Source organism: Anas acuta, chromosome 2 (genome assembly GCF_963932015.1).
Source record: "Anas acuta chromosome 2, bAnaAcu1.1, whole genome shotgun sequence".
NCBI classification, from domain to species: domain Eukaryota; kingdom Metazoa; phylum Chordata; class Aves; order Anseriformes; family Anatidae; genus Anas; species Anas acuta.
The window spans coordinates 145340727-145367517 of record NC_088980.1 but is presented as its reverse complement, the minus strand read 5'-3'; the positions used below and the strand labels follow the sequence as shown (position 1 = coordinate 145367517).

General features: G+C 40.8%; 1 long non-coding RNA gene across 1 annotated transcript; it reads right to left on the bottom strand.

The window, feature by feature from the left end:
* Positions 1-1811: 1811 nt before the first annotated feature.
* On the bottom strand, positions 1812-11901 carry LOC137851847 (uncharacterized). The gene is made up of 3 exons (XR_011093535.1): positions 11749-11901; positions 8001-8157; positions 1812-2723 (listed from the first exon to the last, which is right to left on the bottom strand). It is a non-coding gene; the product is annotated as an uncharacterized lncRNA (long non-coding RNA).
* Between the last annotated feature and the right edge of the window lie 14890 nt (positions 11902-26791).

The following is a 26791-nucleotide window of genomic DNA, read 5'->3' as shown; positions in this document are numbered from 1 at the left end:
CCCAGAGGAAAAGTGGAAGTACATCTGTACTGGTTAGTGTATTGGGTGTATGTGGCAAGGTTTTGGTAGCAGGGGGCTGCAGGGATGGCCTCTGTGAGAAGACTCCAGAAGCTGCCCCATGTTAGATCAAGGCCAGTGTCAGATGGCTCTAAAGGGACCTGCTGCTGGCCAGAGCTGAACAAATACCTCATGTTGTTTGTGCCTCTGTGAGAGCAGATTTAAGAAAGGTAATAAAAAATGCTGCGCAATGGCAGCTGGGAGAGTGAGGAGTAAGAAGCAGCCCTGCAGCCCCCCAGGTGAGTGCAGCAGGAGGGCAGGAGGTGCTCCAGGCAGGCAGCAGCAGTTCCCCTGTGGCCTGTGCAGGGAGAGGCCCCTGGTGGAGTAGGCTGTCCCCCTGCAGCCCATGGGTCCCACATGGGCAGATCTCCATGCTGAAGGGACTCCAAGTGGAGCAGGGGCAGAGAGGGACCATGAAGGAATGGCACAAATGAAGCATCAGGGACTGACTGCAGCCCCCATTGCCTGTTTCTCTGTGCTGCTTGGGGGAAGGAGGTGGAAGAAGGTGGATGAGGGGAAGGTGTTTTGAGGTTTTTTTTTGGTTGGTTGGTTGGTTAGATTTTTGTTTCAATCTGCTCTGTCTTGTTTGTAAGAGGTAATAAATGTTATTAATCTCCCTATGCTCAGTCTGTTTTGCCCATGACAACAGTTGTTGAGTGATCTCCCTGCCCTTATCTCAACCCTTGGGGAGGGGGAGTGAAAGAGAGTTTGTGGTGGAGCTCAGCTGCCCAGCGGGGTAAAACCACCACAATTAGTGCTACCATGGTTCAGAAATCCAAAGGCAAGCTGCGTTTAGAAACTCCAGACAAAGACAGCATAACTAGATAATTTCCATATTTTTTTCAACATTGTGGAATTACCAGTAAGTTTCATTATCTGTTCAGATAGCCTTGCTTCAGAAAGATCTGCGATGCTCCAAGCACTCCTTTCAGCCACCATCTTGGCCCAATACAAGGTGTTTGTACAGGTCAAATCCAGAGTGTTAGAAATCCTAAGGACAGAGATATTTATCTAATACAGATATTTTTTCTATTCAGGATGAACAGTAGCTTTCAGGTAGCTTCAGCTTATGTCAAACACGGCAAAAAGCTTTTTCTTTTCTTTCTTTCTTTCTTTTTATTTTCTCCTACCTACTACTTCAATTAATACGTGCATTTCATATTTTTAATTTTATTTTAAAAGTATTAGGGGTAGCTGTTTAAGTTACTAGGAAACACCTGAGCATGCTGTTCTACCAGCTAAGCAAACGTAAACAACAAACTTCTTCCTCTGCCAAATAAAACCATCCAGCCTATCAAATCCTGCTTTCCACACCAGTAAATATGAAGGCCAAATATTGAGCAGAAGAAATACTTTAAGAAAAGTGATGAACTAGAATTTGAGCTCTTTTTTTCCTTTGCTAAAGGTATTATGCTTCAATTATTCTAGAAACGTATCTTCTGACTATATCCTCTAGTACAAAAAAGACATGCAATTATCAGATCAGATTAGTTCATTAGACATTTGTAAAGGCAAGTCCTAAACAAAGAAAGTGCCAGACTTCAGATTGCTCTTGTTCTTATTAAATTGGCCTCCCTGTGCTGATGTATCATGATACAATCTTTAATTACATGATTGCCTACAATCCTAGCTGCAGGATTGCTGCCTCATGTAACATTCCATGTGGATTATATTAATAGTTCAATAAATGGTAGACATAGCTGGAAAGATCCAGTCAACATGACAAAAGAATCCTTCAATAGAATCAGAAACAGTTCAGAATGAAAGCACAGGTGTGATATCCTTACATTTCCAATGTGTATAATAACTTAGAATTTCAGAATTCTGGTATCTATGAAATCTTGAGGTGTGCATTTTGTGGAAAACATTAAACAAACATTTCATCTTGAAGTGGAAGCTTGAAGGAACGTGTAGCCACAAAACATTTTACACATACCGATGTTTAATTAAGATTAGAAGAATAAGAAATTCCCTTTAGTATCTTTTTGGGAAGAAAAAAAAAGATATTCTGAATTTTTCCAAATATTCTATAAAGTAAAGCAGAATATAACATTGAAACAAAATTGAATGAGTATCATTCTTCACTATTTGGGTTGTGTTAGGGAGTACTATCATTTTCACATAAAGAGGAAAGAAACAAATCTGTCCATGTTTGGATTTTTCCTCCCCTGATACAGGGGTCTGTACTGTTTTTTAATAATACTAGTGACTGATACTGGTACTTCCAAAGTCCCAAGAATAAGTCACAAGTAATGAAATCATCATCCTTTTTATAACTTGATAAGGAAATGAAAGTAAATATTGAAAACCTGGAGACATGAAAATTTAAAACTCAAAGCCATGAAGCTCAGGAATTCAGAACAGCATTTTGCAGTCTTCTCTGTTCTGCAGGGAAGGCTTCATTTTCTTCATGTGATATTTTCCTGGGAGGCAGAATGTCAATTAGCATTTATCTTGAAATGAAAACCTCCTTGTTCCATCTCTTTTGCAGAAGAGAAAATTAAATGAAGATGTTCTGAGATATCTCTCTGTACATATCCATATGTAGTAGGATCACCTTGCTACTGTATGTCTTTTCTGACATTCACATAATGTCTTTTTTTCATCAGTATGCTGTCAAACTCCAGTCCTTGCCAGGGTAAGGAGAAATGAAGGTTGTTCTGCACCTGTAAGCAAAATGGGAAAAGGTGTTGAATCTGAGAGTATTGCACAGAAAAGGATGGGGACCCAAGGGGAAATCCAGGTTTCTTAAACTGTTATTAAAGTAGCATTCTGAAGTGAGCTGTGCTATTTCTACAAAATCAGTGCAGCAGACAAAAACCTCCCCCACTTTTTGTTATTCTCTTCACACAGGACTGCTGGAGAGGCATGCCACAAATCTGCACCCAGCCTTTATCCTTTTGCACAAGATACAGATTTACATTACATCACCAGCCATCAAAGACAATTTATGAAGATTTCAAACTCTTTGGGAAACTAGGGCTTAGATCTTGAGGAGAGCACCAGTGCTGAGCTGCACCATGGAGCAGGGATGTGGTAGTGCTTTAGAGATGATATCCTTTCTCCTTCACCCATATTCCACAGAAATTTTTCAGCTGCCACCTGCACATCTATAAATGGTAGCTGTGGCATCGTGAAGGTTGTCTGCCGGTGTCCCAGGAACCATTGTTGTTTGCTCTGAGGCAGACTGATGGGCTAACGAATGGGCTAAGGAAAGTTCTGGCAGCATTTTGTTGGTAATTGCAACTCCGTCTTGCTCCCAGAGGTCTTTTTGAAAATAAGAAATTAAAATGTTTTAAAGAGGCACATACAAAGGACTGCTGTTTGTAAAGGACTTTTTAAAAGCATTCCAGCTCCTTTCTACTGTCTCAGTAACCTGTGAGTAACTGAAATACCAAATATCTTTAAATACCTTCAATGTCTAAAGGGTTACTAAACAATTTACTCTACTACATGCATTCTAGAAAAGTTGTCTTCAAGTCATTTGCATTAACCATCAAGATTTTTTTTTTTTTTATTATTGTTTAGATATTCTTGGTCTTTGTTGATGTTCTTCTTACACAGAAAGCGTTTGGCTTCCTGTCCCTAGATCCTACTAAACTCCAGTACAAACAAACAAACAAACAAAAATCCTCAACACTTCATTCAGTGCACTTAGTATAACTTAAAATAATAAGAAGAATCATGGGGTTTTGTTTTGCTTTGTTTTCATAATACATTTTCTGAAGTCCAGGCTAGCCTTGAATCACATGTGCTAGCTAGAACAGGTCAGAAAAGTTTTGATGAAATTCACTGAAAGACCTAGATTTTGAATGGAAATCTTTTAACTGAAACATCTCAAGTTTCTTGAGCTCTTGGTACACCATAGGCATCTCTCCAACAGAAACATGCTTGGCTTCAGAAAGTAATGATGAGGACTCAATGTTTCTACAAGAAGCTGGTGAGAACCAGGCTCCTTGCAGTCCTCCAGAGTCAAATCCTAGCCCTGTTTGACCTTGGCAACCTTGGGGAGCAGAGCAGATCACTCAAGTGGTGCCTCTCAGATGAGAGATTTGACAGTGCTGTGCTGGCTGCCTGAAAGACAGGGGGTCCTTACTCCAGCTGCAGGGACATCCCAGTTCCCAACCATACAACCAGGATGATGAAGCTGGAAGTAACTGCACAAGCCCTCCAGGTCTTTTCCATGAAATACAATCAATTGCTCAACCTTGGAAATTTCTAAGCCTACCACACTAGCCCCCAAATCACAAGGTGGTGGTCCAGGAGAATGGGAGTGTTGTACAAAGCCCAGGGCATGTGGTGGGACAGTCCTCCTGGAGACTTTCAGAGTTCATGTATCGGACAGATGCTCCTCTCCCAGCTGCAGTGAAAGAAACATCAGTGCCATTTTCTATCACACCATGGAGCCTCTGCGAGCAATTTTTGTTTTCAATGTGCCAGTTCATTAGATATTTTTGAGAAACAATTATTATTGTCTGCCAACTGGAAATTCTGTATTTCAGCCAATATTAAATAAAACCTGAACTGATTTAAAACCTGAGGTCTAAAGACTCGTAAGTGGCAAAGTATACCAAGACTCACAATATTGGACTCATTTTGAAGGCAGTGGACTGTGTGTTTGGTGATAATCATGTCTCTCTCTTTTTTTTTTTTTTTTTTTTTAAGTAATGGATGGCTGTTAACATAAACTGGGCTCTCCAAAGTGCACTGCAATTATTTAGAGACCTTTCTTTCCAATCCTCTTTCACTTTTAACATCCATTGGCAAAAATATCTAAATGGACACAGAAACTAAATAATGTTCCAGAGTTCATATACAGCACAGACAGCAAGCAATTTAAATTATCAGTTTGGTTCTTACTAAAAAATACAAAGCTGTTGTGAACGAGGCAAAGCAAAAATACCCATAGACTTCACCTCCACTTCATTCCATTTCCTGTATTTATTTTGGAGTTGGATTCTGCTGCGTTTATAGCTGAAACTGACAGATAATTATGTACTGCCAATGTTCACTTTCATTATTTAGGCATGAATCTTTCTAGCACTTTTGCATAAGTATAACTTCATTCGCTATGCAAGTTCATTGGGACAGCCCATTTTGTGTGAAAGCAAGCACATGAATAAGTCTTGACAGGATCAGAGCCTTAATTTCTACAAGAAGAATTAGATGTTAGAGTAATCTGTTGTTAGTTTACTAAATGTTAAGTTCTTCCCAAGATACCAGATGTTGGGAAGAATGCCCAAAGGAAAAGAGTAGACATGACATCACCTAATTGTCATTGTAAAAATAACAGCTTGCATGTAGCATAATCCAACACGTGGCAGATATGGACCATTTGACTTAATCTGTTTGTAAAACCAAAGCAAAATTAACGCAAAGTGTAGTTAAATAGTCAATTCATCCGTCAGTGCATGGGGTCCATTCTTAAACAACAGCACAAATCAAAATTCCTTCTTAAAAGTGAGTTTCAATATTCCAAATAAAACCAGTTCATTTCAAACCAGGATGCTGATCTTGCCCAGCATCAGTAGATGCAGCAACCCCTTTTCCACCAAGTAGCACTGCCTCAGCCTCCCAACTAGCAGCAGAGCAAACTGGTTGTGCCTAGAAGTCATGGGACTACCATGAGCACCCTCTACTACTAACCTCCAGCTGCTCTATATATTTTGCCCCCACCATGTAATCAGTGGCTGGATCCACTTTTCCTGAGGAGCAAGCTGAACCCAGCATAGGTACTACTAATCTCTGGACACTCTGGCACATTATTTGGTTTCTGTGTCCATTTAGATACTTTTGCCAATGGATGTTAAAAATGAAAGAGGATTAGAAAGAAAGGTCTCTAAATAATTGCAGTGCACTTTGGAGAGCCCAATAGTTGGCTCACCCTGCAACTGTTTCTATCTGAAACTGGAAAAATGCTTCAGCTATTGCTATGAGGAATAAAAATAATTTTCTGCACCACATTAGCCTTATCTTAGAATTTTAGGGTAGTCCAGGCAGGTTTTTTTCTTTTTTTTTTTTTTCAAGGGCAAAGTTTCTATTGAATTCGCTAATGCAGGATTTGGCCTGAGTAATCACTGTGTTGTAAATTACAAAGGAATGATGCAGTTATTGCCCTGTATTTCTCCTCATGTGCATTTATTCCTATTTTAATTGATGAGTTAGTCAATTTATCTGGTGTGCTTTACTTACAAATGCTATAGCTATGGAAGATGAATTGTTACTGCTGTGCCTAAAAAATACTGAGGAGCAGTTGGGCATTTTTCAGTGTCTTATTTTGAAATTAATATAAACATACATTCTTTGGTCAAAAGTTCAGCTTCAAATGACTCCTAATATCCTCATTTATGTCAGGTGAATAGAACTAGCTTTATACTATCTATGATCATGTCAAGCTGGGTTTTATCACAGAAGAAAAACCCTGACTGCTGTGCTTCAGCTGGACACAGTGACTCAAATGAACCCACAAAAAAAAAATGTATATCCAGAAAAAAAATATTATTTCAAGGTGATAACTGGTCCTGGTAGCCAGCCTGGCTCCTTCCAGAGACATTAAGCAATCTCTGTTTTTAATATCATGGATGTGAGCTACTCAGGTTGGCAGGGCTCAGGGTCCCTCAGCAGACATTGGCTTCACCTCCACACCAAGTGACAACAGACAGACTGGCTACAGCCTTGAGCTCTCTTGGAACTTGTGAGTTAGAGTTATTCCTCTTCAGTAAGAAGCATCCTAGTGTTGCTGAGCTTAGTTTTCACCATTTCTAACTCACCTGGCCAACATATACAATTCATAACAGTTCGATTGAAAGGGAAGACAGAGCTGGATTTTGTGAACAGGACTGTCAGCAGCAGTGTCACAAAATAAATAATGAAGGAATAACAAGAAGAAAATGAGTACAGAGGAGAAGCCAGTAACCTTCACCATTTTATTAATCTTTGCTTTTTGCAATGAATACAATCAAAAAGAGACCTACCCATTTCCAGCTAGAATTACAACCACGCTGCCAGCAAGGAAAAGTTATTTTTTCATTTTCCTTTTTCAAGGAAAATGCTCTATAAGAATATAATGAAAACTAGTGTGAGACCTGAGAAGAAAACTGACATGGGACAGATTCTGATGGATTCAGTGTCCATCAGAGGACTCAGAGAAGTTTCTGTTAACAGGGTCTTCACCCCAGATCCAGACCACGCTATATAAGTTCTTACTGTCATGTGAGCAGAAAATGCAGTTCTGCTCTGTCAGGACCATATGCTGAAACGCCATGGGAATAACTCAAAAAGGGTGACTTTAAATAGGGGAATCTTCTGTTCTGCATTCAAATATATATATATATATTAAATATAAAGAAATTCAAATAAACAAAGGACTTCAATGCAAACTGCATTTAAAAATACTTTCAGTTGCATGCTCCTGCTTTTATTCTCTCCATGCCTATTTTGAGTCTCCAAGAAGAAACATTCTTGCAGTTTGGGTTGTAATACAGTGGAAATAGCACTGAAGTATATGAGATTTCAAACACAGAAACAAAGCCTTTATCCACTGAGGCATCCATGTTGACATGATTGTTTTAAAAATCTGTTACTTTGTAACTGGAGTGTACACCCCAAAAGACCAATGCTAACAGGTTTTTTCTGGTACTATTCAGATCCAGTGCCTACCAGTCACTCAACTTTATTTTTGGGGGAATTTTTCACAATTTGACAATAATTTTTAATATTTTGGAAGGGAGAAATAAATGAATAAATAAATAAAAAGAACAAAATGTGTGCTACAATCTTACAGACATCCAAAATTAATTGTAGCTCGTAAGTTCTAAATATCACTCAGCAGTTAAATCAAGATTTAAGCAATTAATTATAAATCCATGTAGAAGTTCATTACTGCAACAGCAATTAATTGTATATGGCCTTTGATCTGTAATGAGTCTGTAGATAGTTGTCACCTCTTTTTCAGTTGGTCTGCAAAGTTTCCTCTAGGTGCATCTCTCCAGGCACCCCAGGGCACAGACATCTCCCAGTCTGCACCCTCCTTGGTCTGCTGTCCTGCTTCAGGGGCTGCCTGGCTCTCTGTCTCCAAAACACTCGTGATGGCTACTTTGTCTGGAAAAAAGAAACCACAAAACACAACCAGCTGAATCCCAGGCAGACCTCTTTTCTCCATTTTTCTCATTTTTTTAACGTATGTCATCCCAGCTGAAGATTTTGCTGGCCAGCATGCCTGGCCCTAGGCGAGGGGTTGAAGTGGAGCACATGTGCACATGTGCAGGCATCTGAAAGCACCTGGCCCCCACAATAAATAATTACAATAAGTGGCTTTCATCGAGTCCCTGTGCTGCCTGTTCTGGTCAAGAGCTGCCTAAAATAACAGCCTCCCATTCTGAACACCATCTCCATTTCTTTCTGACTTGTTTTTCATTTCCAAAAGCTTACAGAGGTGAACCTTTCCTTCAGGGAGAAGGCCTGTGCACATGTAACTGCTGTGAACTCATTACACCTGGAAAGGACCTCCTACCTCTGTTTAATTGAGCAATTTGACCAAGTGGCTCCTTCAGGGCTTCTCTGAAGTTAATGGGAGATTTATTAGTTACTTCAGCGGTAGCAGGATCAGGCCCTTTGACTTCATCAGGCATATCATCCGTCTTCACATGAACAGGCTGACAGGACAGGGATTGAAATTTCACAGTCTGTGATATATTTAGAGATTGTTTAGATTGGATTAGGCTACGGAAAAATACTGTGCTGACCAAGATAATCATCCTTCAGATATTGATCTAACCCCTGCCTGATCCAATTTGTTCTTCCAAATAACATTGCCTGCGGCTACCTACCACTATCTTACAGTAATATGGAAGTGACAGCTGCTACCATTCCTGAGTTTTCCCCAGTGGAAATCAATGGTGAAAACCCAACTGATTTGAATGGTACAGGTTTGTTCCCTATCGTCCCTGTTTTTAGCACCACATTTCCCACTAAAATGTTTTGAGCCACAACACTGAAAAATCAGACTAATATCTCAGGTCAGCCCAATGATACAGTGTATAGCTATAGGGAATAGGAGGGGGAATACAGCCACATAAATCATTCCTACAATGCCATATAGAACTACCTAGACCTGATCCAAACACATTAGTGGGGAGTACTCAGGGAACATGCCAAATTTCTGAAAACACTCTACCAAGGCTTAGACACATGGTTCCAACAGGGCTAAAACGTCCCCAGGAAACCATTGCAGCACCATGGCTGTACTGCTTCCAGCACGGCATTAGCGTGCTCCAAGATAGCTAAGGTATCTCGGGATGGTCCTGCCTTGTCAGACTGTGATTTAGACACATTTTCAGACCTTTGCTGAACTAGGCCTAAAAATATACTTGTGGAACAGCTCCATGCTCAGGTTCTCCATTACGACCACAGATTTGGTATGCAACTCTAAACACTTGGGATGGCTGAAAAGGGCACACAAAGGGAACAACTCTCCACGGCCTGGAAAACCAGGGACCATTCCAGCAGGGTGTAAGGTGGAATAAAACCACAGCCTGTCAGATATAAGGCAGGCACAGTGCTATTGCATAAATAACAAACTGTTATGTTAGTTCTGTAAGTACAATTTCTGCACCAGTTTAAGTCATTAGACTTCACATAGTACTTTGGTCAAAGCATGGTATGGAAATCAAATGGAATTTATTTTTTCTAAGGGTCTTTTGTGCCGGAGGGAGACAAATGAATTAAGGTGAATTGAGCTGCTTCTTCTGATACCTATACACTTCACAAAATAAATGTAAAGCTGTACCTAAGCTATAAAGATTTGGGATTTAGCAATAATATAAATGTTTGCCCCTGCGGCAGAACAATAAGCTTCCTGATCCTCCTTTCTAGGATTTTCTGCTAATTCACATAACACTAGTGTCTGAGTCGTGGTGCTTTTCCTAGAATCCAAGATCTTGTGTTTAGCAGATCATGTAAGAAACTAAATATTCTCTTTTTTTTATTCAGTTTGCAGTAATACCATGAACAAGGCAATGTAGAGTTGCAGCCAGGTGTGCAAGAGGTTTTTGTGCAATATTGCTAGGTGTTTACTGTGGTCCTATACTAGCTCCATGTCTTGTGATCTGTATTTTTTTGTTGCTGGAGGTGATGAAGAATTTTCTCTAACTTTTGGTCTCTTATTCCAGATTGTACAGTACAGATTCTATGTCAGCAGCACACACAGTGCAGTTAGAATTCTTAGAATTTGCAATAAAAAATATATTTTCAAGACTTTCCTCAACTGATTTATATATTATTAACCTTAATATTTGAGATTTTTTTTTTAAGAAAGTTGTAACTGTATGTATTAATGAAAGAGTGCAATTGGGTTGTAATTTAGGAGATTATTTACTGCAGCTAAATAGATGTGTTGCCTGAAGGCAGGAAGCAGTCACAAAAGAGGTAGATGTGGAATGAGATCAGAACAGGAGGTTAAAATATGCAAGCATCTATCAGTAGAGTAATAAAAATTACCTAATAATGAAAATGAGTTTTCTCCTAAACTGAGCTTTAGAGGGGTTGGTTGATGGCATATTTTTTCTTTGTTTTTGCACTACATGGCTATCAGACAGAGTACTAAGGCATCATCCTTGCTCAAAGAAGAGTGTGTTTCATCACTCTTTGTTTATAGGAAAAGCCCAAAGTTTCTGGATGTGATTAAGAGATGCACAGTTAGATACCCAGACATGTCTGGGATCTTCATAACACACAACATAACATGTTTTGTGTGGGTGAACTATGTAAGGTCTGGGACAAAGATTTCTGAATGGCAATCATGCTTTGCATGTTACCACTCCATCAAACACCTCAGTGGGCTTTGGTACAAAACTTCCAACATTCAATGCCTGCTATTGCCTGCCCTGAGCAAAACCAGAAGCTGCTCCTCTCACTGACAGTTTAGGTATACTCAGGAGCTAAAACCTAATTTCTGTCTCCAGATCTGACATAGAGCAGGTGCCTGCTGGTAGGCCCTGGCATCCTTCACTGCTTGCAGCCATCTCAGAGCTCCTCTAAACGTACAGATAAAACTTCAGGCTAATATGTGGCCTTGAAGCACGCACTGAGAAGTGAATGCCACCTGAAGCCTCCAGGAAGCTATGCCAGGATCTTTACAGACCAGGGGGCAAGATGTGAGGTCACATTGAAAGAGGATATGGCTGCACTCCTCAGTGGAAGTGTGGTTGAATTGGGACATGAGGAACCACAGTCACCAGCTAGAGAAAAGAAACAGACATGGTAGGTCCCCAGATCATGGCACGACCATGGCGTAGATACATGGACGAAGTGTCACCACCACTGAGACTGGCTGAATGGAGCAGGAATTAACCGCCACCACTATGACTGTGGAAAATACACTCTGAACGATCAGGAATATCCATGTACAGGACTGGGTTTTATGCTGACCTTATAAATATTCCCCTTTCTCAATTCTGTGTTTCCAAATAAGAACCAGATTTGAGCCCCAATACCAGGGGTGCCACACAACATGTCTCATGTGCTTTGATCAACAACAGCCCAAGTTCACTGCAGTATATATAGGCATTTCACGACATGCAGGACTGCTACTTTCTTCCCACAAGAGGGCCCTAGAGCTTCACTCTCCAGAATACGGAATCTGACATTTGAAGTCGGACTTGTGCATAACTGTAATTCCACATTTGCTCTTACATGCAGCCATGGAGGGGTCTATGTTGTCACATATTCAGCAAGGAAACAGCCCGGCCTGCCACAAATGAGTCAGCCTTCCTTGTGACTCCACAGGGCCAGAAGATTTGAGCAATATCAGGAGAATAAGCCTCTCTGAAAGAGAGAGAAGAAGTTTTCAGCAACCCCAGTTTATAGTGAAGTGGTGCTATTAGATGGGACCCATCTTCTAAATGCTCCGATGTGGGAGGAACCTGTTTCAGCTTGTTATGTAAAGCAGCAAACAAAAGCAACACCAGGTTGGAGATAAAACGTGGTATATAAACAGGATTGATTTCAACAAGGAATTTTTCAGTAACACTATCCACTGGCAGGATAACGAGCAGAAATGTTTGAGACATGAGACAGAATATCACAGCCAGGCCCATCGGCATGTTTCTTTGGCTGGGTGTGCTGACATGTGGTCACTAGATGAAAAATGACTGGAAGAAGCAAGCTGTAACCCTGACTGGTCCTTCTCTCACCATCTCCTGGGGCTCCTTGGGGAAGTCCTTCACCAAGCAGACTGCGAGGACTCCTGCCTGAGTTTGCAGAGAAGAACACCCAGAAGATATCAGTAGCCTAGAAAAATGCAGTTCCGTCGTCACTTAATATAGAGACAGTGAACTTGAATTGTGCTGCAGACCCTAGAGAGGCCAGATAGGTGAAATACCTTAAATAGTGCAATGCTGGTAAAAGCTTTCCATTTCTCCAAGTGGATTTTCACACCGAGAGCTTAGTTCACACTTTTCCACAGTAAGATGTAAGTGAATCGTAGAATTATAGAATATCCGAGTTGTAAGGGACCCGCAAGGATCACTGAGTCCAACACCTGACTCCACACAAGACCACCCAAAAATCAGACCATCTGTTGGAGAGCGTTGTCCAAATGCTTCTTGAACTCCAGCAGGCTTGGTGCCGTGACCAGTGCTCTGGAGAGCATGTCCCTGTGTCTGACCACCTCTGGGTGCAGAACCTTTCCCTAACCCCCAGCCTGACCCTCCCCTGTCCCAGCTCCATGCCGTTCCCTCGGGTCCTGTCGCTGTCCCCAGAGAGCAGAGCTCAGCGCCTGCCCCTCCGCTCCCCTCGTGAGGGAGCTGCAGGCCGCCATGAGGCCTCGCCTCGGCCTGCTCTGCTCTGGACTGAACACACCAAGGGACTTCGGCTGCTCCTCATAGATCTTGCCCTCTAGACCCTTCACCATCTTTGTATCCCTCCTTTGGATACTCTCTAATAGTTTTATGTCCTTCTTATATTGCGGAACCCTAAACTGCACACAGTGCTCGAGGTGAGGCCACACCAGCGCAGAGTACAGTGGGACAACCATTTCCTTTAACTGGCTAGCAATGCTGTGCTTGATGCACAAGAATGTGAAACAAGTGACGCACAAGAATAAGTGAAAGTCAACATGAGAGGCATTTTCACCTCTGTCATTTCTTCTCATTAGTGTGTGTTTGTCTTGCTTTGTTCTGAAAGGAAACTGGATCAAACTTGAAAAATAACCAACTGAGGCAATTTTCCTACTATAGCTTTCTCAGTGCTGGAGAGAAACTTAATGCCAAAGCCTTTTTCCATACTTTGTATTTCAAATTCCCCTACTGATTTTTTTTTCTTTCTTACTTAACTTCAATAAACCATTAAAATATTTTAAATGATAGTCATTTGCAATCACCCAATATAAAACACCAATCACACACACAATATTAAGTCAACATGCCCTCCTGAGCCTCAGAAACACCCCTTTAGCAAACCAAAGAGATAGCACAACCTTGATCATTACGTAAAATTTGTCTTGTTGTCACAACAGTTACAAGAAAGATGAAGGGATATTTGCAGTGACTCTTACAAGAGTAGACCAGAACAGATCCTTGCAGTGTTTGCAGAACAGATGAACAATAGAGCCTTAAAGGGCAAAACAAGAAAGCGAGTGGAACAGCCAGCTTCACTCAATACACATCATTCCTGGGGAAAAATAAATGTTTGTACAAAGCTGCACTACCAGTGTGGTCACCTGGAGTTTTTTTCACCATGTGTTTCATATATTGACTAATTCCAAACATTTTTTTTTGCTTGGGTTCGTTTCTAGGTGCAAGGACAATCACCTGCTTAACTTAAAACAACTGGGGGCTCATTTAAGCCTGGTTGAAAATGTTTCCCAATTAATAGTTTGTTCAAAGCTTGCAGAGGTAATGCTGTTGCCAGACTTTTACAGTGCATGTACAGTGCATTTGCCAACCACTTTCTATAGCACTGCTGCATTTCAAGTAGTTCTAAAAAATGCACATTTTTGCTTTGTTTAACAATGTAATAATATAAATCTGGAGACACATTGTGGAGGGAAGTGGGATAACAAAAGCTCAAGTGATGCCATTTTAATATACCATTTTCTTCAGATTCAGGTTACTGTTTTTATAAAATTCCTTCAGACAGACTCAGAAGTGTTTATGAAGATAAATTCAGAGAGAGAGAGAGAGAGAGAGAGAGAGAGAATTATAGAAAGTTGTGGTTCCTTCTTTGCATTGTGGTCCAAATTTAGGAAATCATGTCTGAACTTACCTCTAGTCAGCAAATAATTTAAGACAGCATTTGACTCTACACCTGATAATGTTCCAATGAAGTAAATGTAAAATATATGCTTATGCAATGAAATAGGTTGTCTATATTGCTACAGTGGGGTTTGGCCATTTAAAATACAATCAGCTAATTTAGATTAGAGATTCCCCCAACCATGAGGGAAAGACATAAGTCTGTTCCTGCGGCTACTCACCCAACCTGTCTGAGAGTCCTACACCAGACAGGCTGAGGGCTCCCTGGATATGCCCACTTGTCCTCAGGGTGGCAGAGGGACAGCCAAGCTGAGGTTCTCACCTCTCACAGCCATTGTCTCCTATGTAGGGGATATTTCTGAGTGTCACCAGGGGTACTTTCAGGAGAAGCAGGTGCTGCTGAGGGCTGTTGGTCTGGTTAGCTTGAAACTTCCTTTAGAACAGGTGTATTTCCAATTTTCAAAGTGTCTTTTTCCTCGCTGGTTAGAAAGAGAGACAAGAGAAGAGACACACCACTTGCTCTTTAGGTCTTTAACAGATGATTGTTGTCACTGGGTCTAGGATGCTACCTCATCCCCTCATTGCACACTCAAAGTCAGTGATGAAGCCACCCTGAGATCCTAAGAGAGGGGGGCTAATTATTGGTGTTCAAATGAAAGTGATATTCTATTTAGGGGGGAAATTCTTCATGACACTTCATTTATGATTGCTATATGCTTCCTCTCAAGGTGCTTTGCAATATCTGCTTGTCAGCAGAAGGGGCTTTTGGAGTCAAAGATACCTTTATGCTAATAAAGTCATGCTCAGTCTGTGGCTGTCCTCAGTATCTGCACAAAATCCTTTCTGGCTTCCATTACAGAAGTAATGCTTGAAGCAGTATAAAGCTAGAGAGGCATCAGATAAAGCATGGGTTCATTACAACCAAGTGGAGCTGCATGTTATGAAAGCTCTAGAAATGTCATGAACATCTCTAATATGCCCACCTTGGCATTACACCAGAAAGTCACTCACAGAAAGACATGTCCCTACCCAATGGCTGTACATGGCTTCTGTAACAAAACAGAGGAAACATGCATTAAAAAGAAACAAACAAACAAAAGCAAAACAAATCAGAAGTAGCATCTTGTTCAGTGAAAATGTCAAAGGGGATGTGCATGCTAAATTGTGCGGCTCTCAATATCCTCTGGTATTTGGCAGGGGGTCATTTCCATATAGGCAGGCTTCTCTCCACAGCCACTTCCAGCTCTCCTTTATTAGCTTTTTATAGAAAGGACACGGTACAAATTATATGGCACTTAGCAGTACTGATCAGGAAATGTAACGGGTTGCTTTTGGGGGCCATGACTTTAATTCTGAATTTATTTCCAGTACTTTTTTTTCCCAATTTTCTCTTCAGCTTCTACTTCTTTGACTAAGGTTCAGAAGCATCCTGGAATAACTGCGTTATAGAGATTTGCCTGGTCTGTGCTTGATGGATTCTGAGAGCTATTAGAAGAGGTGGAATCAATTGGTATTTAGAATAAGTTTGCAAGCACTTCTGCCTATTTTATTACCCCTAGACACTTTCTGTCTGCTTTAAGATTCACTGTTGGTTATTAAGGTCAGGTTTATAAGCTAGTCTCATTCCGTGTTTCTTTCAAACATCCTGTGAATCTTGTGCAGGATTCAATTTGCTGAAGATTTATGAGTCCTTCCCATTCCAGAGTCGTATACATCATATGGAAAGTATTGTGCAATACAGAGCTTCAAGGTAGTCCCTCCCTGGCTGTCTCCAGAATGGCATTATGAACAAATAGATTCTAAAAACAACTGCCATAACACTACTGTAGCTTTTTCTTTTTCTTTTTCTTTTTCTTTTTCTTTTTCTTTTTCTTTTTCTTTTTCTTTTTCTTTTTCTTTTTCTTTTTCTTTTTCTTTTTCTTTTTCTTTTTCTTTTTCTTTTTCTTTTTCTTTTTCTTTTTCTTTTTTTCTTTTTCTTTCCTTTTCCCTTTCTCTTTCCCTTTCCCTTTCCCTTTTCTTTCACCTTTCCCTTTCCCTTTCCCTTTTCCCTTTTCTTCTAATTTAATTCAGGCCTATTTTGTCTCTGTACTTGAATGTTTTCTAGCCAAGTCTTTTAATAGCACCAGGGATCAGGGAAAAGAAGACAGAAACTGTGACTTGGTTTCAGTGGCTAGCTCCCAGTTAGAGGTAATGGTCTGAAACATCCAAACAAGGAACCCCTAAGGTGGTATTCAGAATATTTTCATGTGGGTATTGTAGCCCACAGTCTCCTTAAATTAAGATGTATATATCTCCACAGTATAAACACCATTTTTCAGTTATCTCACCTTTTGTTAACAAGTTGCTACCTGGCCTGCAAAGAATATATGATCCAAAGACAGCAATAGATGTACTATATTAAAATGAGCTTTGTTCAGCATAAGGACATAAATAAATACTAAGGAGAGCCCCCCCTTAGTCACACAACAGGTCCACCTAGTACGGCAGCCAGCAGTGAGCAGAATATGAAAGCACACTAGAAAACACGGCAAATATAAATATTGCCTGCTCTGTCTTACAGCTTCCAACATTCAGGAGGGTGGTTCCTAAAGTATTATTTTTAGTAACCAGTATTTTTAGTAACTAAAGACTAGTGTTTAGTAACAGTGTTTAATCCTCCCTATTTTTTTTTTTCCTTCTTCAGATTATACAAATGTCTGGCCTATAGAAAGCCATGTGGCAAAGTAGCTCATAATTCGGCCATGCAATAGGTAAAGGTATATTCCTCTTGGTATTTTTAAGCTGCAGATTGTCTTCTAGTTCTTGTACTGTGAGAAACGGTGAGAACAGTGAAGCTCCTTTGTCCATTCACCTTCTTTTCATCATCTAAATTATGAAAAATCTGTTATATTCCTCTTTCCCTTTGTAATTTCTTCCAAACTGAATAGAAGCAACCTATTTAGCTTTTTGGACTATATAGGATGAGCCAACTGAGAGCTTATAGGTCAGGATTAAAGGGCAGGCCACTGTGGGTGACATTGCACTGAGTGTCTGCTACAGACCACCTGATCAAGACAAAGAAGTAGATGGAGGTCTTCTTCCGACAGCTGGAAGAAGCCTTACATTGCAGGTTCTGGTCTTTATGGGGGACTTGAACCAGCCCGATATCTATCTGCTGGAAGGGCAACACAGAAATTCAGGGCACAGGCAGTCCACGAGGTTTCCAGAGTGCGTTGAGGATAACTTCCTGGCAGAGGTGACTGAGGAACTGATGAATGGAAGCACTCCCTGGCAGATACAAACAAGGAAGAACTGGTGGGGAGGTGAAGGTTAGAAGCAGACTCGGCTGCAGTGAACACAAGGTGAAGAACTTCAAGATCTCAAGAGAAGGAACAAATTATATGGCAGGATCATGACCTGGAATTTAAGAGAGCCAACTTTGTTCCATTCAGGAAAGTGCGAGGAGGAATTCCACAGGATATGGTCCTGGAGAGAAGAAGGGTTCAGGAGAGCTGGTTGATTTTAAAGCATTATTTCCTCCAAGCTCCAGACAAATAGCTCCTGACAAAACTCTAACAAAAAATAAGTGTACAAGAGGTGGAAGAAAAGCTAGGTAACTTGGAAGGAACATGAGACACTCTCTGAGCATACAGTGATAGGGTTAGGAAAGCCAAAGACTTCCTGGACTTGAATTCATGTCCCTGGGTGAGGGATATGAAGGCCAGAAAGGTAAATGGGCTGTGAAAGGAAGACAGGGGAAGACTTGGTCCACTACCAAATGGAGCAAGGGATCCAGTAGCAAAGAACACAGAAAAGGCCAAGGCACTCGATGCTTTCTTTGCCTCAGACTTCATTGGTAAGCCCTGCCTTCAGGAATCGCAGGCCAGTGTGAAATCGAGACCAGTGTGAAAGTCCACAGCAGGAAGACTTATCCTTGGGGATCATGATCAAATAGGAATACTTCAATGTCTCTGTTTTGCGGATAGTTGCTTTGAGCAGGGGGTTGAACTTGATGATCTTTGGAGGTGACTTCCAGACTTCAGGATTCTTTGACATTTCATCCTTCCTTTCTGTCTTACTTTTCCAATCCAATTGTGATTTTTTTTTTCTTTTTCTTTTTTTTTTTTTTCTTTTAATATATCACCTACAGCATGTACTTTTAATATAGCACACCTACTGCATGTACTAGCCAAGAAACAGAAACAGAAACCTTGGATCTATGCAGTGACATAATTATATACTCTTTTTTGCTCTTCTGCTGCTTTGCTTGCTTTGCTAATCATTTCTAATTTTATTTATTTTTATTTTTATTTTTTTTTTTATCACTGATGAACTTAAGGCAACATCTTTACATACCATGATTCCAAGACAGGTAAAACAAAGTTCATCACTGTGCATTTCCTCTAGGAGTTGTTTCTTTTTCCCCACCTACATGTATGATTTTGCATTTACTGACATGAATTTCATGTGCAATTTTACTACCAAAACACTCTGTATCAAAAAATCAGAAGGATTTCATGACTTCAAAGACCTTTTCAATTATCCTTAAGAATTTCATATTTTCTTTAAGCTTTGCCGCCTTGCACTCTCGCTCCTTTTGTTGTGGATCATGTAAGGGTTGTGCCTGTCAGCAGATTCAGCAAGTTTCCCTAGGGGTGACCACTGGTAATCTACTGCCTTGCAAAAGTGACCAGTAATTCCCACAACTACAATTTAACCAGATATTAATGACCCATGAAATCGTGTTTAATTTTGTCCTGGGATGACTTAGTTTCTCTAAAAGTCTTTAGTAAAAGACCTAGTCAAAAGCTTTTTGGGAAACCAGTTCAAAAGTACCAATCTCATACCTGGTGACTTCTTCAGAGAAATCTAGTAAATAGGAGGTATACAATTTTCCTTTACAAAAATCCAATTGGACTCTTGCTCATTTTATAGCTTTTATGTATGTCTAGTAATTCTGGTCATTTATGTTATTCCTCCACCAATTTGTGGCTAGATATCAGATTTAATGCTCTGTAATCTCAGCAGATTACTTTAGACCCCTGAAAAACCTGGTGCCACCTTCATTCCTCTAATATCTCAAAAGTAATTTCAAAATGCCATAAAATTTACATACTGCTGTATAATAAAATGTATCTAAAGTCTCTTAGAAACAGGCCGGTGATTTGTAGCTAAAATGCTTATTTTTCACAAGGGCTGAATCACTTTGCAGATTAAAGTACAGGTACAGTTTTTTAAACTATGACTCTTGTAGTGCTGTCTAGGAAACACAGCAGAATCTCATTGCAATATTTTTCAGAGTACTTCAGAACATGTTTTAAAAGCAGCTTTAAACCTTGTGAAATTACTGCTCCTTTTGGGTATTAATATATATATACATATTTATCATTGCCATCTCATACAAAAGCAAAGTAAAGCAATTATTAGCCCAGAAGCAAAAGAGAGGATGCCAGACCCATGAATAAATATAAGCATCCTACCATTCAGCACCTTGTACTAGACATAAGGGTTGCATTTTCTCTCCCAATTTATTACATTGCAAATTGGAAAAAAAAAAAAAAAAAAAAAAAAAGCCTTTAATTATGTCCCTGCTTTACAAGACATTTTCCTATGAACGCTTCCTGATTTTCGTCATGACTGTGGCTCATGACAACTGTGCAGGAAAAAAATAAAATAAAATAAAAACAACACTTAAATTCCATGCTCTTAAGATGTTCTTAATGAAATAAACCCCTCTAGGAATCACTTTATTTCCTAATAACTAATTGACATTTTTAAATTGGGTTGACCAGTGTTTACTTTACAGTGCTATTCTGGCATGTAGTTAATACTATCAGAAAATATGCTGTCTGACTGAGAGAGGATATGAGCTATTTTTTTTCCCCCAGATACAGCAAGTATGGATATGTACCTACACTGTAACATCTGGGATAAAATTCCAGAGCCCTCCTGAATTAAAGAATGTGAATATGGACTAGCAAGTCTGATTTTAATGCCAGTGCAAGAAGGGTTCTTATTACCAGTTTCACAACCTATTCAAAAATGTGTTTGTGCATGTCTTTGATGCAGAAGCTTATAAACAAGAATTCTGTATTTGCTGGACAAATATATTTTACTTCCTTTTTGCACAATCATTACTAATGATGAATGTGGAACAAGAAGATCAGATTGTGTTTTCTATATGATTTTTATCAATTTAACATCCGTAGAACATTTTAAAGGCTTCTTTTGCTTTCTTCATATGTAACTTACCTTGGAATTTCCAGATTCGCCCTCTCTTGTGATGTAAAGCTCCATTCTTTTAACTAACCAGAGGATATTTACATATGTTCAAAATGGATGTATGATGGTAAATTATACCAGCATTCCCAACTTAACATTCTGGCCCTTTTCCAAATGTTATAGCAGAACAAATAATTTTCATATCAGATTTCTATTTTGCCCACTGTTTACATTATTAACTGTAGTAATATTGTTGCCAGGAACAACTGACTGCAAGTAGTGCTTGCGCAAGGGTTCGCGTGTAATAACTTGAACCACATAGTACTCTATATGGTTTTCAGTATTTTCTTGCCTTTTAGAGCACCAGAGGAGCTAATGCTTTTCTAATGGTTACTACTGAAATAGGAATGAGGCAGAGGTGGACCAGCACAAAAAAGGAAGTTATTATTTAAAGCACTGCATGTGTACATGTTGTACCCTAAGCAAGTTGCTTGCTCCTAAAGGCTTGCAAAGGTCATGAGCTGCTATGTCAAAACCTTTTGGCTTTTTCAATACCAGCAAACATTGCTCTGGTATCCCTGTAACATATACAAGCAAAGGCTGCCAACTGTTGCAATTCTATCTCCAGTCTCATCCTATTCTGTAGTTTCCTGCCCCTTTGCTTGGGCCGATAATGATAGGACAAGGGGGAATGGTTTTAAACTAAAAGAGAGGGGGTTTAGATTAGACATTAGGAGGAAATTCTTCACTCAGAAGGTTGTGAGGTTCTGGCACAGGCTGCCCAGAGAAGCTGTGGATGCCCCATCCCTGGAGGTGCTCAAGGCCAGGCTGGATGGGGCTTTGGGCAACCTGGTGTGGTGGGAGGTGGCCCTGCTCATGGCAGAGGGGCTGGAACTGGGTGGGCTTTAAGGTCCATTCCAACCCAAACCATTCTGTGATTCTATGAAGACCCTGCTGGTAGAACCAAGATCTTCCCCAGAGGTTCAGCTTTCATTTCTAAGGTAAGTTTCCACCCCCCATGATTAGAGAAAAAAAAAAAAAAAAAAAAAAGCCTGAAGATGAAAAGCAGGTGCCACTAAAGGATGGGCCCAAGCTGGCAACTAAAACCAGAATTTAGAATATGCTATCATAAAAGAATGGCTTGATTCTGCCAAGCTGGGTTTGCCCATTTGACATCTTCCAGTCAGACAGTGCACCTCAAAATATGAACAGTCCAGAGGTGTCCATGCAGCGCTCTTCAACAATAAACATACAACAAACAACAATAAAGCAAATTCTCCAATCACACCCATTTACTGCATGTTGGCTCAGTTCACAGAGTGGTTTTGGAGCATGTGAACAAAATTCCTTATAGAAGTTAACCCATGCCCTCACCACATCCTCCAGCCCCTCAGGTGGGGTTGGGATGTGACTGGCTCTGCAGACAGCTTCAACCCCATGCACAGTGCGACACTCAGGCCTGTCCCAAACTAAACCTTAGAACCTCACAAAGTGAAGTCATAAGGCCTCAACACCCATGCATTACCTACTGGTCCTCTTCTACTGCACTTGGCAAACCCATTGCTCCCCTTGGGCATCTCCTAAGACTTTAGATAACCCTCTTTAAACAACTAAATCCAGCCCTGTCTGGCTACTGTGACATTGGGGCCATCTGGAAAGAAATACAACTGAATCCTTGCTGTCTTACTTGGATGCATTAAGGGAGAATGGTTAATATTTTGCTACAAACTTCTTGCAGCATCTGTCCCTCTGTGCTGTATGTCCCTTACAGTCCCCTTCTGCCCTCCTGCTGCTTTATCCCCGCTCCGTGCAGATGTACCAGGTGCAAGGTGGGGGATATTAGGGAACCAAGCAGGAGAGCATCTGAGCCATTAACTCAGATTTTCTCCTCTAACGTCAGAAGATTCAGCCAAATAATTACAGCACACAGCTGGTGCTTGCTAATACACTTTAAATTTGATAATCTGTCCAGAAGTGAAGAACATTTTTATTCAGTAAAAGTTGGAAAGACAAGGCAAGAGAATTGAATGAGACAAGGTATTTTCAACATGAGCTTTTTCATTACTGTGCTTCAGCTCTATTGACTTTAAGGCTAGAGCAACAACTAGGCAAACAAAAGACTTCTTTTCCATCTTCAGAAGTTACATAATTTAACAACTGTCTTTTTTTTTTTTTTCTTTCTCCAGACTTGCACAGTCTTAGCTACTCCTCTCTGTCAAAACAGTGTCTGCACTCAACACCAAATTTTCTTAATTGCCCCACCTGAAGCAGAAATGTGCCAATTACGGTCTCGTCGTGATGATCAGACAACTCGATGGAATATTTTGCACCAAGAGAAATTCACTTCTGAAGACAAGCCTGTGTAACAAACGTTTTAAATATATAAGGTGTGAAATCAGCAGTTATAATAATAGACAGGAAAGAGAAGACAAAGCAGCTCTGTTCTGGCATGGAGCTCAGTGCAGGGAGGTCCATACGGGCAGAGAGCAGCTCCATGTCCTCCTGGAGGCCCACCTGATCCATACTCTGCCCTCATAGACCTGTTGAAGGCTTCAGCCCATAGAGAGAACACGTGAACCACAGATCCCAAAGCATGTGTGTAAATATTTAGCTGGCCTCCTGGTATCTCCGAGAAATGGAAGAGAATGTTACTTTGTCCATAGTACTGGTAGGTAAACAGCATTCAGAGACACAGACACAAGGATAACCAGAAAACATAGAGTTTCCTGTGAAAACAGAGGCTCACATCTGCACACCATTGCCCTTTTTTTGTGTGACATATCCAGGGATGGATATGCCCAGTGCTGAGAAGCTCTGCAGGAGGCTTAGAGTTTTCTGCTCCCTTCTCCTTCTGAGGGCTCGTGCTGTTTGGATGGAAACTGCAAAGAAAGTTTTGACATCAACTTGCAAGCTTTAAAATTCTGTAGCAAACTGCGTGTATACGTCCGCTGGGACCATTTTCCATATAAAACAGAATGACATATAGCTGTAGTTGCATACATTGAGAATGAGCTATGTGTTTGGAAAAGCAAAATTCACTATCCCATTAGTAAAGCAATGGTGTAAAACAGCATAGTTCATCATGAAGGCAGAAGTCTTAAACTACGGGGAAGAACTAATCTGTATTTGGATACCCAGATGCAAATTATACCTCTACTTGATATGAATTATCAATGGGTCTAGCTGTCTATCCAATGTGTAGGGGACTACCCCCTGCAGGGTTGCTCTCAGGAGAGGAAGATGAAATAACAAACCAATACTTCATCACCAGCCCCTGTTCCCCAGTGAGACCTGCAATGTCTTCAGCTGGTCCTGCTCAATATGCTCCAGGTTGAGATGATGAAAATGAAGACAGTCTCTCCAGGGGGGCTGGTGTGAGGGTCCAGCAGGTGCTCACAGAAATCTTTTTGTGAAAAAGATTTGCAAAGATGCAGCTATTTAAAAACAGGCAATATTATAGCTGCATGAAAATCCTTGATTCAGTTGGAGCTCCTGTTGCTCTGATCAGGGACACGAAGTTCAGTGTGGGAAAAACAATCCCTGCCCTTCATGTAGCTCTTATGGACTTCAGTCCAACGAACCTGGCTTTGTGCCATGCCATATATATTCTCCCACCACACACCCCCACTAATATAAATCCTTATCCCTACTATTGCATGACAGAATTTCCAATAGTGGCAGGAATCCAGAGAAGATACATCTGAGATGTCATGATCAAAAAAAAAAAAAAAGAAATTTTTAGAATAGAATAAAAGAAAGGCAGGCAGACGAATGCACAGAAAAATATTTTCTGGAAGGAGTAGTAGGACCATTTGTCACCTTGTATTATAAAGCTATGGTAGTCAAAAAAAAAAAAAAAAAAAAAAAAGTAAAATTGGAGAAATGATCTTCACAAGCAAGGAGAAGTCATGCTAACTTCCCTGATCCTATACAGCATACAAAGACTAACAAAGCCCAGCAGGAATCAATGTATTTTAATATGAACTTATTTCAGATCACTTTTTCCTTTGCTTATCCATCACGATCACAGATTAAGACCCAAGGTTGTCTATCGTAATAGATGATATCTTCATTAGAGTGGCTGAGGTAGCTACACAGGCTTTGGAAGTAAGCTCTGCATTAGGTGTTTAGGTGTTAGTGATGGGCACAACACAGATCTCAGCAAGCAATTAAAATTTTAGTTCATTTTCAAAAAGTGTTTAGAAGTGCAGTCAAACACCATTCATCCAGGTAATCATGGAATCATAGAATGGTTCGGGAAGGAAAAGACCTTAAAGCCCACCCAGTTCCAACCCCCCTGCCATGGGCAGGGACACCTCCCACCACACCAGGCTGCCCAAAGCCCCATCCAGCCTGGCCTTGAGCACCTCCAGGGATGGGGCATCCACAGCTTCTCTGGGCAGCCTGTGTTAGTGCCTCACCACCCTCTGAGTGAAGAATTTCCTCCTAACATTTCATATAAATCTCCACTTTTAGTTTCTAACCATTCCCCTTGTTCTAACACTATCTACAGGTAAACAAGTTTCATCTCTCAATAGGTTCTTTGCTCCTGATTTCATTATTTAACATATAAGAGTGGCTTTGTGAGAATGTGTAACAGCTTGAACCAAAAAGGAGTTCTCATTATCAGGGCTGTTGTACACAGCAAGAGACAGCTCCTGCCCAGGAGAGATCCTGACCTGGACAGAGAAGCAGGCACCAACTGGGGAAGGCAAATTGACACACTGAGGGAAAGAGGTTCAGGAACAGTGGCAAACACAGTTTCTACACTTAGGCACAGATTTTTCAAGTATTTTCTCCCTTGTTGGGGCAATTTGCCTGCAAAAGATCACACCTGTGTTTTTCTGTGCTGGACCAACCGTGATGATGAACATCATTGCCGAGCTGGCTTATTTCCCAATTATACCTCAGTGCTTTTTTGGCCCAATTTCCAGCTGAATTGTGTCATTGTTTTGTGTTTGTTTAACTCTCATCTCCTCCCAAATAATTTTTGAGTCTTTTGGCTCACAGCAGCCAAATTTGAAAGAGGGGGAAAGGTCTCATCATTGTTAAGCTCCTGGCAAGTTCTGGAGAAATACTGAGCAATCAGAGAGAGGGGAGAGACCTCATTAATCCCCTCACTTAGATGACTGTGCTGTGACCTTAGCCGCTTTCAGAAACTGGGCCATTCCCACAGCTTCAAAACACAAGAACTTGGATAATGATTCTCCATTAGTTCTGCTGCTCTTGGGACAAGCTGGTCATGCAAATGCTGATATTTGGCTGATTTGGCTGAGAGAAATTAAACAGAAAAGCCATGTCACGTTCATTGCAAAGATACATCGTTGCAACAATACATCATTTTTTCCTCCTTTCCTAGGAGTCCCACATTTTCTTAAAGAATATCCCATGGTAAACCCTGTTCCTAGCTGTGCTGGGACACTCAAAGCTGTCTTAAGGCTTTGCAGCCAGGTAGTAATAGTTGACTTCTCCTAGAAATAAGCATAAAGATCTGCTGTTCTTACCATCTTTGAGAGAATCCCAACATTTATCATGACAACAGAGCTGATTCCCAGACTGTGAAGGGAAAAAGAGGCTGTGCAGGAGGTCTCTCTGCTGGGTATTGAAGATCTGGAGATGTTTCTGTTGCCCACTGTGATAAGCACTCTCCCATCCTTCCTTGCTCTTCCTTCATCCAGACCCTCCATCAGGAGCTGACCCCCACTGCCTCCCATTGTCATGCTACCACTGTCCCTCTTGGTCGTGCATCCTTCACTGAAGACTGAACTGATCCTGGGTAAAGCCCCACCAAGAGCCAAGCAAAGTATTTCACAGCAAAATTCAGACTGATGTAAGAGCACCTGCTCACAGGAGCACATAACCTGTATTTTGACTGCACAGTGCCTTGGTGTGCTCATTGCCATGCCTTGCTCTCTCACAGAGCATCCCAAACTGCATCACCTGCAGTGTGCAATGGATACATCCCTAATATAATGCCATAAACACCCGATGCAAAATTATCTCCCTGTATGGCCAGAATCACTGGACATTGGTATCAAGGCTGCTGACCAACTCTCCCAATATTTTCTCAGGTGCTTCTTGTGCAAGAGAGAGACAGAAAGGGAATGGTTTGAAGACAGAGACAGCTTCAACTGCAAACTTGTCAGGGTCACACAGTTTTCAACATTTGTTTTCTTAGATGAGTCTGCACAGCATTTGTTGTAGGAAAGCAACAGCTAATCTTAGCCAGAAAAAGTCATGCCTCGTGGGTGCGGCACAGAAAGACTGTATATGGGAGTTTT